The sequence below is a fragment of the Ceratotherium simum genome, chromosome 3 (genome assembly GCF_057802395.1).
Source record: "Ceratotherium simum simum isolate JZ-2026a chromosome 3, ASM5780239v1, whole genome shotgun sequence".
Lineage (NCBI taxonomy): Eukaryota > Metazoa > Chordata > Mammalia > Perissodactyla > Rhinocerotidae > Ceratotherium > Ceratotherium simum.
Genome location: NC_141902.1, coordinates 85,236,500 through 85,249,295, shown reverse-complemented (window position 1 = coordinate 85,249,295; position 12,796 = coordinate 85,236,500).

Below are 12,796 nucleotides of genomic sequence, written 5' to 3'. Positions count from 1 at the left end.
GAAAGCCTCTCTCTTGGAAAAGCTAGAAAATAAATAAATAAAGGGGGAAATCCAAATGGGATTGCTCTTCAAACACACAAATGATCTTATGTTAACAGTTGGGATTAAACAGCTGTCTCGTGGTTATGTGATCATAACAGATGCTGTGTGCAAACGTTTCCTGCTAGCTTTGTTTTGGTTATTGCTGTTTGTGCAGTTCAATGGGCTGAATTCAGCTTAAGGGATACAGGTTTTTATTATCCTTCTGTGCTGCACGGGCAGCTTCATCATCTCTTTAAGGGGAAAGAGGGCGTATGTGAGGGATAGATGGAGGGAAATGGAGGGTGGGCTCTCCGATGTCACACTGGGAATGATGTCATATTGATGAAATTCCAGCACACTGGTTTACAACCACTCTGCCGTTAAAGTGGTCCCAAGGTCTATTCTGTTTTGTTTTGTTTTTTTTTTCTCATGGAGGCTGTCCTCAGGTCTAGTGCAGTTTAGGCAGCTGGAATAGAATGTACAGAACATGGAGAAAGGTTTTTTTGATGACTAGCAGATTACAATGTTGTAATGATCCCTATTTTGTCTCTCTTCCTCCCATGCCCTCCAGAGGTAAAATGTACTAGCTCATTTTGATTTTTCCTGGAAATTTCATTTCATCCTAGGAGTGGGGATCACCCTATCTATGTCAGCCAAGTGACATGGTGAACTGTCGCCATGTTTTGGAAGTTCAAATCTGGAAGCCATCTTGGCCTGAATTATATTACTTGTTCAACTCAAAAGGTCCTCTTGGCTCAAATTCTTCAGAGAACTGCCATGATTCATAACACACTTTGCCTACCAAGAGATTTAATTTCTATTGCTTATATTTTCCAAACATTTTTTAATATGATGTAAGTGGCAGAAGTAATGTTTCTGGGTTCAAAAAGGACCTGGCTGCCATGAGGAGGAGGTAGAGAAAACAATGTGGGCCACATTTAGCAGGTCTGCCTGCGCATCCACACCACCCCCCACCCGGCGCTCAATTCCCATCTATAAAATGCTGATCTTCATGCACAGAGGCATGCATTCACAGCCAGCAGCTCATCTCTACTTTTAGAAATTTTGGATGGGGGAAGGAGGGAGCAGCTTCCATTGCTTACTACCTTACCTTATGAATGATACCTTGAGTAGAACATCCTACCATGGCTAAGTCTCTCCCCTCTGACATCTTTACTGGAGAGGAGGTTTTAATAACATATAAACATATTTAAGGAACCAAATTTAAATCATCATCTTGTTCTCACTCAAAAGAGGGATTTAATGATTACTCTTCAGAGTTCACCAGCTCACAGAATGAAATTAGGCCTTCTCTGATAAGTTGCCAAAGCAATAACATTTCTATAATGCTTTAAATAAATTTCAAAGCAACTTCCTATACATTCAATGCTTAATCCTACCAATAGCTCCTGGAAGTATTTTCCTAGTCATAGAGAAAAGCAAGCCAAGGTCCATCCTATAAGGTGAGTACCATATCTAGGTTGTCCAAATTTATACGAGAAGTAAGTGGTGAAGCCACACTGGTACCCACAGCGGGCATCTGTGGCCATGATTCAGAGACTGAGGAGAGTATTTGCCGAGGGACCTCTGTTGTTGTTGTTGTTGTCTTTTTCATCTGGTGTGTGGGTGGGAGGGTGCTGCATTACATCAAGCTGCTTCTGTTGCCTCTACATCCTGCAGGCACACATCAGCCCTCTTCTTCTAGACAGTCTGGGTGCTCTTGGAATACTGGAAAATTTGTTTTCTATGAGCTTAGAAGGACTGAAGATCAGTTGCCTTTGTGAGATCAAGCCTGCAGCAATCTCAAAACAAAAGGTCCTTCCAAAGAAGATATACACATGGCCAATGAGTACATGAAAAGATGCTCCACATCCCTAATCATTAGGGAAAGGCAAATCAAAACTACAGTAGGATACTACCTCACACCCATTAGAACGACTACTGTAAAAAAGAAAATAACAAGTGTTGGTGAGGATGTGGAGAAATTGGGACACTTGTGTACTGTTGATAGGAATGTAAAATGGCACAACCACTTGGAAAACATTATGGCAGTTTCTCAAAAATTAAAAATAAAATTATCATATGATTTTGAAATTCCATTGCTGGGTATATACTCAAAAAAGTGAAAAGAGATATTTGTACACCCATGTTCATAGCAGCATTATTCACAATAGCGAAAACTTGGAAGCAACCCAAGTATCCATCGATGGATTAATGGATAAACAAAATGTGCTCTCTCTCTCTCTCTCTCTCTCTATATATATATATATACACACACCCACAATGACGTGTTATTCAGCCTTAAAAAGGAAGGACATTCTGACATATGCTACAACAAGGATGAACTTTGAGGACACTATGCTAAGTGAAATAAGCCAGTCACAAGAAGACAAATACAAATTGGAGTCCACTTATATGAGGTACTTAGAGTAGTCAAATTGATAGAGACGGAAAGTAAAATGGTGGTTGCCAGGGGCTGTGCAGGAGAAAATGGGGAGTTGTTGTTTAATGGGTACAGAGTTTAAGTACGATATGATGAAAAAGTTCTGGAGATGAATGGTGGTGATGGTTTGCACAATATTAATGTACTTAATACCCCTGAACTGAAGTATACACTTAAAAATTTTACATTGTATGTATTTTACCACAATAAAAAAAATCAAAACAAAACAAAAGATCCCTACGGTCACCTAAGACCTGGAAGGTTAGGTCTCTGCAAACTGCTTCTCTTGGCATCTTGTCCTTGCCCCTTCCCCACCAGTACGTCTGAACATAACACATACTCGGCTTTTCAGCATTCTCTTGTATGCGGGTACTACAGTGCCTGCAGATTAAACATCTGGGGAGAAGTGCAAGTGAAGCCAGCAGAGAGGTTTGATTTATACCCTTTCCTTGATGATTACAAGTATCTCTAGGATCTTCATTCTTTTCAGGCTTGATAGCAATTAAAATGCAAATCTTTCCAGGAGAGAATGTTTTAAGCGTTTTCATCTTTGAATGAATTTCAGATCCTTTTATCTTCTACCTCTTTTTCTAAAACAAAGCTTCTTTTTATCACGAAGGTAATAGAGAAAAGGAGTTAATAGCTAATACATACCAAGAGCTCTTACAAACTGTCAATGGAGACAAACAGCACAACAGAAGAATGAGCACGGATGTGAGAAGACAGCAGAAGAGCCAATCCAGGTGGCCCCCCATCAAATACAAAGGTGGTCAAAGTCACTTACTGGCAGGAAAATGAAAATAACGAAATAGTGAGGTATCTATGACTTTATATTCACCAAAATGGCAAATTTTTTTTTAAAAAAGCTATATCACCTATTGATGGCCGGAATGTGCAGAAGAGGGCACATTCAAACATAGTTGTAAAAATGTGAAGATATTTTTGCATTTTAAAAAAGCAATCTAATAGCAAATTTTAAATTAAAAGTACATATATCCTTCCACTCAGCAGTCTCATTCTTAGGAATCCATCCCAGGAAATAAAGGCCTTCCGCTTTTAGGCAGTATGTAGGACATATATCCAAGGATGTTTGCTATCGCACTCTTCATAGTGGAGGAAAAAAAAAAAAAACATTCAAGTTAAGTACATGCATGCCATGGATTGTAATATAACCACTAAAAGAAAAAAATGAGAGCCGTATCAGATGACTCAGATGGAATTCCATGAAGAATTGCTGAGTAGGAAAACCCTTGTGTAGGAAGTATAACTCATTTTGGAAAAACAAGTAAACACACATGCACATGCGCACGCGCACACACACACACACACAGAGACATGTACCCTCCGTATCTACCCACAGAGGATCATAAGATTATATTTGGATAAGAATGTATGTGCTTGAAGACATATGGAAGGATTATTACTAGGTAATTCATATTATTTCCCTGCAGAGAAGTAGGCTAATGTGAGCAGAGAGAGAAGAGGTGGAAGTGAGTTTACAAGCTAAAAAGAAAAAGAAAAACAAAAAATAATGGCACCAAAATGAAATGTATTTTTTGCATTGCTTTTTTTTTCTGTGTGTGGGTATACATATAAAGAAATTATATTGAAAGATAATGCCAAAATATAGCACTTTTTATAACTAAAAACCTAGACAAAATGAGGCTTTATGAGAGAGACTATCTGCCATTCTTAGGATTATTATAACTCTTTGTTCAGTTAAAAACAAAAATCAGTGACTCAGGTCATTCAATGTGAGTTTTGATGACGCCGAAAATTCATTTGGCATTTTCCTTGGGAATTAAATAGTTATCCTTTTGCTATTCTGTGTATCTCTGGCTCTTGGAAGCAGAGGTTGTGAGGAGAGGATAGTTCACAGTTTAGCATCGTGTCCTAAAAATGTAAATAGTGGTCTCATCTGTAACAAGTGCTGAAACAGAACATCATCAGTTATTGTTTTAAGTAGTAATCTAACACAAGTAATCAAGTTACACCACACAACACTCATGTCCTGGTTCTAGGAAGGAGTCTCACAGAGGAGCTGAAGACAGCAGTGCAGGCCCATCCTTGCCTCTGGTAGCAGGATATACCTCTCAACACATAATCATCCTTTAAACTGGTTTCCTAATCTGTGTTTCTAAAATTGGAATACAGTTTGCAAAAGTGAAGATGGGGCTGTTTAATGCCATGAAATTCCCAATCCTGATTTCTTAATTTTGATTTATCTCTCAGTTGACCAGTACATAAGTGTGAATTTATTTTCAAAAATCACGATACACGGATGATCAATTTTCAGATTATTTGAAAATGTACCTATGAAGCCTTTATATACTAGAAAGACTTGATTAGTGACAATATAGCTGAGTCGCAGTCTAGTTCCCACAGAACTGAGTACATGCTTTTCTGTTACCTTCAGCATTTTCAGCAGAAGTCTGAGGTCAGCCAGTTTTGTGTTATTTTATATGTAACTTCTTTTTGTTTTCTTTTTATTCCTGTGTACTTATATGATATTTACTTTAATAATTTAATTATCTTGCCAGTCTATTGATTTTTTTGCTGAGGTTGCTTGTACTGCTATGGATCCATTTGATATGCATATCCTAGTTTTTATAACTCAATAAAATTTTAATTTTATCTTTGAATATTGTTTCTGTTCCATCTGTCCTGTCTTCTTCCTCCAGAACTCATGAATTCTTAGATTTGATCTCCATTTTGTTATTAATATCTACTATATTCTTACAAATTTTTTCTTTGAGTGCTTCAGTGTCTGAAGTTTGTTTTTACTATCACCAATTTTTTGTGGTTTTTTTTTCAATATGCTTCTACGCTTTTCTATGCTATCAATTCTTGCTTTAATTCTGCAATTGAATTTTTAGTTTATTTTGTGTAACTGATAGGATACATCTCAGTTATGATACCATGCAAAGCTCAAGGGCTCAAAATTGGAAATTTCTTTATTTTATAAGTTAGCTTAATTTCTCTCAAACAGTCCCCATTTCCACAGATGGAAAATACATAACATTATTATTTCCAGGAATACTCCTTAAGTATTAGTTTCCTATTGCTGCTATAACAAATTTAGTGGCTTAAAACAACATTCATTTATGATTTTACAGTTCTGGAGGTCAGAAGTCTAAAACTGGTTGGCAGGGCTGCGTTCCTTCTGGAGGCTTTAGGGGAGAATATGTTTTCTTGCTTTTTCCAGCTTCTGGAAGCCACCTGCATTCCTTGGCTCATGACCCCACATCACTCCAACCTCTGCTTCAGTCACATCTCTTTCTCTAACCTGACCCTCTTGCTTCCTTCTTATAAGGACCCTTGTAATTACATTGGATAATCCAGAATAATCTCCCCATCTCAAGAACCTTAATCACATTTGCAAGATTACCTTTTGCCATGTGAAGTACTATATTTACAAGTCTGTAGAATTAGAATGTGGACATCTTTGGGAGGGCATTATTCAGCCTACCACAGTTAAATTCACATATTATCTCAGTCACTGGCAAGTTTACAAATTACACTAGGCCTTTTCTTCTAATTTCCCCTTCCAGGTTGCTTAAAATCCTTGAGAATGGCTGCCAGAAAGGGAGGCTGTATCCTTTATCATATCCTTCTATCATAAACTGGTCAACTGTGAGTACACTGCTTTGGTGAGTTCTGCGAGATGCTCTAGCAAATAAATTGAATCTAAAGAGGAGATTGTGGGAACCTCCGACTTATGGCCAGTGGCTCAGAAGCACAGGTGACAACCTGAACTTGTGAATGGCATCTGAAGTGAGGGAAGGGGGGCAGTCTTGTTGGACTAGGCCCTCAACCTGTGGGATCTGACTCTATCTCCAGGCAGATAGTGTCAGAATTGAGTTACATTGTGGGACACACAGGGGGTGTCACGGAGAATTGCCTGGTGTGGAAAAACCCCACACATCTGGTATCAGAAGTGGGGTGAGTGTGGTGGTAGTGTGATAGAAAAGGAGAAGCACACAGGAAAAGAAGACTGAGTTTTTCCAACACCAGGTCTTCTTGTGTTTTACTGCTCAAGTCAAACTGTTGCTCAGAATTTTTTTTCTGGTTCTGGCAATGAACCACATGCCATTTATGACTTTGACAGTAGAATTTTCTTGATCCTCCAAGTTATTGTTGCTGTTGTTCTCTGCTCTTACTCACGCTTAACCCTCCATCCAGAACTAGTGTTCAATGGAGCACTCTGGAACTCCACTCCCTGCCCACTTGGGGGCTGACTAAAATCTCTTCTACGAGCTGGTGTCAGTTCCATGCCAATTGCCCTACCTCAGTTCCCAGTATTTAATACCAGTGACTCAGCTAGATAGAAATTGGATCTTGTCCTAATCCTACTTCCTCGTATGTGATATAACAAACATATATAAAAACTACACCCCATAGAATCTACCACTCCTCTGAAGGACTCTTCTTTTAGGCACCACACCTCCCACAGGGAAATTCCCTACGGCCGTTCCCACCTTATGCCACAACAGCTCTCCCATTACATGTGCTCAACACTTGTGTCTCCTTATCTTCTTCTGGGAGATAAAGAATTCTTATCAATGTTAAAAAGTTAAGTATTAATCGGCAGGAAATAGAAGGGGGAAACTGAATTCTGAAAGCCTGGAAAAATCTGTAGCTAACTATCATATTGCTAAAGAGGCTAAATGGTGATTCTCATGGGAGGCAGTGGATGTGGGGTGTTGGGAGGGGGAAGAGAAGTGCAAAGAAAGGATCTTTCAACTTACATTCTGAGGGCGTAGCATGGGTGATGGATTGATTTCTCTTTCCTGGCCACTTTCATTCACCCTCCAGTTACTGGAAATTGTTCCTAATTTCACTAAAAGTTGTCTGTCAATGGCAGTGTTAACTTTTATCTTTTTCCATTATTTCATAGGGTTGAGGGTTACTATTCAAATGACATTTTAAACCAAAGATCTTACACTTTCTCTTGTAGGAGAAGACAAGCAAGGACTGGAGAGAAAGGGGAGATGGAAGATGCGGAGGAAGAAAACACTATGTAAAGAGGAGCTGGCAGGCAGCAAGCATACCCTGAGGAATGGTTGTGGGTGCTGAGTCTTATTATTTAAACTAGCGAGACACACTTCAAAAAGAAACAGCTCTGCTTTGAATTCTGCATACTTCCAAATATATTTGTAAAGTCTGGTAGCGTCATTCATTTAGTCGCAGCCTGTGGATTCGCTCAGTCTTTTCTGGCCATCCCCCCCATCTTCCTTTCCAGGTCAGAATGCTTTTTTTCCACAACTAACGTCACCTGTAATCCTCTCCTTCAGCTAGATTCTTCCTTGGACCTCTTTATCAGACCACTTTTTTTCTGCACTGCCAAATTCTAAGTGGCTGCTTTCTATTTGCCAGTCATTTCCAGCTGGCTCATCCCGGGACACTTAATGTCTTCCAAGTTGCCCCTGAAGCCCTGCAACCCACAGAAAATCATCCTGCTGTCACCTTGAGTTCTAGTAAAATCTTCTTTTTTGCTCTTCATTCTTGTTCCCACACTGTTTAAACAGCCAGGCTCCCAGCCAACACTTTGTTACAGGACCCACAGATCAAAAGCTCTTCCAATTCTGCTTTCAAAAAACCAGTTCATTTACCTTGTTTGGGGTTGCTTTGTTTTATTTTCCTCCAATAAATATAGAATTTGGGGGGGAGGGTTATTTATTTATTTGTCACATTCTCCTTAGAATTTTGCTTCAATTGTTGAGTGACACTGAGTCAGTCCTGTCTACATGGGAAGAAAATTGCTGAACTCTCCCTCTCTGAGCCTCTTGGCTATTGAGACGCTGGACCCTTCACAGCTTCTGTTCGATTGGCTTCATGTGCTTAATTTCGGCTTCTTGCAGGCCCAAGGTATGTAGCCTGCTTTCCTCAGCTTCTGTTTTTTCTTAGACCTTTTCTTCCCCAAGGGCCTGGGTACAATCACCACAGCTCTTGGTGGACTTGTAGCTTCCAATAGTAAGTTCACAGATTCTTTAATTTTATTTAATAGTTTCATAAAGAAGCAATGGGGATTGCAGTTCTTTGCAAAAGTTGACACCCCAGGCATGTTTGCAATATGCTGAAAACATCCTTGTTTCAATCAAACAGATACATAGCATCTTCGTAATAGCTACCCCTAGTTTTCAATCTTTCTTAGGTGGTATAGAGTTCTTTTGTTCACATGGAGCTCTACGTCTCAGTTTCTGGAAGTGAAGTCTCCTTTGTTCTGACCTGGGGAATAAAGTACACCTAAACTTACATGCTAGATGTTGAATTAAGCTACTTGGACTCAAGTCTAAAACAGGATTCAAAGTCTGGCAAGATTCACCCACGTTCCCATCTGAAAATTGTTTCCTAATTTTCCATTCAGGTGCAGGTTCCCAGATCACCCACTCTGATTTCATGGTATGGAAGGCAATTCCCTATAGCCTTCAAAGATTCTCTTCCTGAGTTCCAGATAAAGGTGCAACATCATTACATTTTTTTTTGCAAGGATCCAAGACTTTCCAGAGAGTCAGAGTTGGACATACTGCAAACTACTCTCAAGGTAATGTGGGCTCCTCCCATCCCAAACTAATATTTCCTCAATAGTACAGTGAAGAGAAGTAGAGGCAGATTTGGAAGATTATGTCTTCCAGAGCTGATATTATCCAAAAATTAGAAGATCACCCTTCTCCCATCTTCTACAATCATCTGAATTGGCCTCTGATCTTTAAGAGATTTCTGGAAATCAACATGGAGTTTATTACCATTCATTCATTTAACAAATACATACTGAGCATCTACTCCATAGCAGGCGTTTGCTAGGTACTAGGCACACACGGGTCACAAGGCAGGCAGAGTCACTGCTCTCAGGCTTACAGCCTTAGGAAGGAGACATACGGTTAACAAGTTTTTAAATGTATCGTTAAAAATAATAAGTACTGCACAGCATTGTACATAACAGTCCGAAACCAGAAACAATCTAAATGACTATCAGCTGGTGAACAGAAAAACAAACTGTGGTATATCCATACAATGAAATATTATTTGGCATTAAAAATGAATTAAGCACCGGTATGTGTTATAACACGTAGGGATGGACCTTTAAAACATTATGCTAAGTGAAAGAAGCCAGATACAAAAGACCACATATTATACAAATCCATTTATATGAAATTTCCAGGAAAGGTAAGTCTATAGAGACAGAAAGTAGGTCAGTAGTTGTTTGGGCCTGGGATGGGAATGAGGAGTGATTCCCAATTTTCCTAAGAAAAATTTGGAAATATTCTAAAATTGAACTGTGGTGATGGTTGTACAACTCTTTAAGTTTACTTAAAATATAAAACATGGAATGTACACTTAAAAGAGGTGAATTTCTTGGTATATAAATAATACATTAATAATGCTGTTAAAAATCATTCAAAATTAATTGGGCCAATAAAACTTAGGAATTATTACTTCAAAAATAATAATTATTGCTCTAAAGGAAGAAATAAGGGGAAAGTGATAAAGGATTAGTGTGCATATGTATGTGTCTCCTTGGGTAAGGTGGCCAGTGAGGGTTTTGCTGAGGCGATAACATTAAGGGAGATCCGAAGGGTGAGAAAGAGCCAACCACAAGAACCACTGATGGAAGAGACTGCTAGGGACAAGGACTACCTTGCACAATGCTCCTGGAATGGGAAAAACTTTCGCCTATCTGAGAGACTGAAAAGAAGCCCCTGTGAGAAGGAATAATGTTGAATGGCACCACCTGATGTTAAAGAGCCTAGATTCTGTTCTCAGTGGAATATCAATCCACTGCAGAGCTTGGAACAGTAGAACTGTGTTCTAATTTCTTTAGGTTAATGTGAGATGGAACAGGGCAAGGGTGAAAGTGGGAAAATCAGATCAGATGCTGTTCCACAGCCCAGGAGAGAGATGATATTGTCTTGGATGAGGGTGGCAGGAGAAAATATGGATAGAAATAGATGCACATAATTTTTAAGCCTGAGATAGATGTTCCAACCACAAGCGCTTTGAGACTTGAGTTTTGAAGAGGAAGGTAGATAAAGGAATCAAAGACGACTCCCATATTCTAGATAGAGAATTTACTGAGATTATTTCCTAAAATGAAAAAGACTGAGGTAGGAACAGGTTTGGGAGATCGGAGAATCAAGAATTCCATTTTCAACACATAAAATCTAAAATGCCTATGAAATAAAAAGAGGAGTGATGGAGAAAGCAATTGAAATATAGGTTTGCAAAGGAGATAGAGGAGTAGTGACCAGAGAGGCCAAAGAAAACTCAGGAGAGTGTGATATGACAGAATCCTAGAAAAGAGAGACTTTTGAGAAAAAGAGAGTGGATGATGTTGTCAGGTACAGTGAGAATTGGCAAAATGGAGGTCAGCTCAGCGAGCCTGACAAAAGCAGTTTCTATAGGGCTGACGGTACAAGTCATACTGGAATGAGTTGAGACATGGCAGGGGTGAGGATGTGAAGACTGTATATGTAGATGATTGAAAATAACTTGGCCGTGAAAGGAAACTGAGGGCATGACAGTAGTTTTAGGAAAATGAGGGATCACGGGAAAGTTAGTGTATCAGTTAGGATTAGTTTTGGTTCCAAATGATAGAGAACACAACAACAACAGCTTAAACTAGATAGATTTCTATTATTCTCCCCCCCCATTACATTAGGCGGTAAGAAGTTATAGGCCGCTATGGTGGCTCCCCAAACATCAGGGGCCCAGATGCTTCTACCTTACAGCTATGTCAACATCAGCACGGGAGAAAGTGATGAAAAGCTCAGGTCCTCCCATTTTAAGGATGCTTCTAAGAGGCTGAAATACTGTACCTGCTTACTCAATCACATGGCCACACCTAGGGGCAAGAGACGCTGGGGAACGTTGTCTATTCCAGGTGTTTATGGACTCAGCTAAAAGCATAGGTTCTTTAATCAAGGGAGAAGGGAACAATGGATATTGGAGACAACTATCATCCTTCGCCAAAAATAGGGTTTGATTTTTGTTTATTTGTTTGATTTTTTTGTTTAGGTGTTTATACTGTTTAATTTGTAAACTGACCCAGTAAAGGAGTGTTGGATGCAGGAGAGCAATGGACCAAAGTCCAAAAAATCCTTGAGAAGGATGAGGGTATAGGATTCAGAACCTAAGTAAAGGAACAGGCCTTTGAAAGGAGAAGACACCTTTCATCAGTTGCAATTTTGAAGGAAAAAGATAAGAGAGTGCAGATACAGGTGAGTTTTAATATTTAAAAATTACGTAAAAGATGAGAGATTCCCATCTGATGGCATCTATTTTCCAGGTGATGCTTGAAGCAAGGTCAGCTTAGAGTAAACTGGAGGTTTTAGGAGAAAGGAAAAGGCATGGAATTCTTTATTGTCTTAGAGAACCAACATAGTAGGGAAACTCAGCAGAACTATAGGGCAGTGATAAGAGCCCTTTTGGGGCTTGGGATCTTATTCCTAAAGTGAAACCAAGGTTAGCCAGGGTCAGACCACATTAGTCAAGTCAAGCTGCTGACACAGGTATGGAGAAGACAGATGGCTGAGTTAATCCAAGGTTAGAGTTTGGCAGGGTAAGTACTAAGAGAAGCTAGAGAGTGTGAAGTTGTTACAGCAACTTGCAAGGAAGTGATTCTAATGATGGTCACCATTAGCATCATCAATCAGTTCCGATAACAGCTGTTTATTTGTTTAATGCCTCATTTGCAGAGGTCTTTTGTTTATAAGGATTGATATTTTGTAGCTTCTCTTTGTTGTTCATTAAAACTAGTTTTTAACTTTCACGGTTCATAGGATGTTTTTCTGTTCATATGAAATTGTTCCTAATTTTAGTCCATTTCCCCAAGTTTTATTACTTTTACCTCTAAAGAAAAATAGTCCTGCAATTTCCTCATAGATCATTTCATACTCTTGTCATCTTTTATCTTCCTCCTTTGTAGAACAAATAACTCACTAAACATGTTTCAACATTCCATTGCTTATATTATTTGGATTGCTCTTCTTGGTACCCTCTCCAAGTTCTCTGTCTTCTTTGGAAATGTGGGACTGAAGGTGAATGCAGAGGTTTGACTCTCCAAAGTTTAATGGTAGAGGCTCCACTTTATAAGCCATCATGAAAAGAAAGATGCAGAAAGATGAAGAGGCAGCTCTAAATCTTGAATGTTCCTATCTTGGTTCAGGCTGGGTGGCCCTTAACAAGCTGCTTGGGGGTTAATTTGCATTTCCAGTGGCACTTCTTCTCTTGAAGCATTTCCCCAAGAGACTAGATTCCCAGGCCAATACATCTAGATGAAAACAAAGGCCATTATTGGTATCAAAAAACATTCAGTGCTGTGTTGTTGAATTT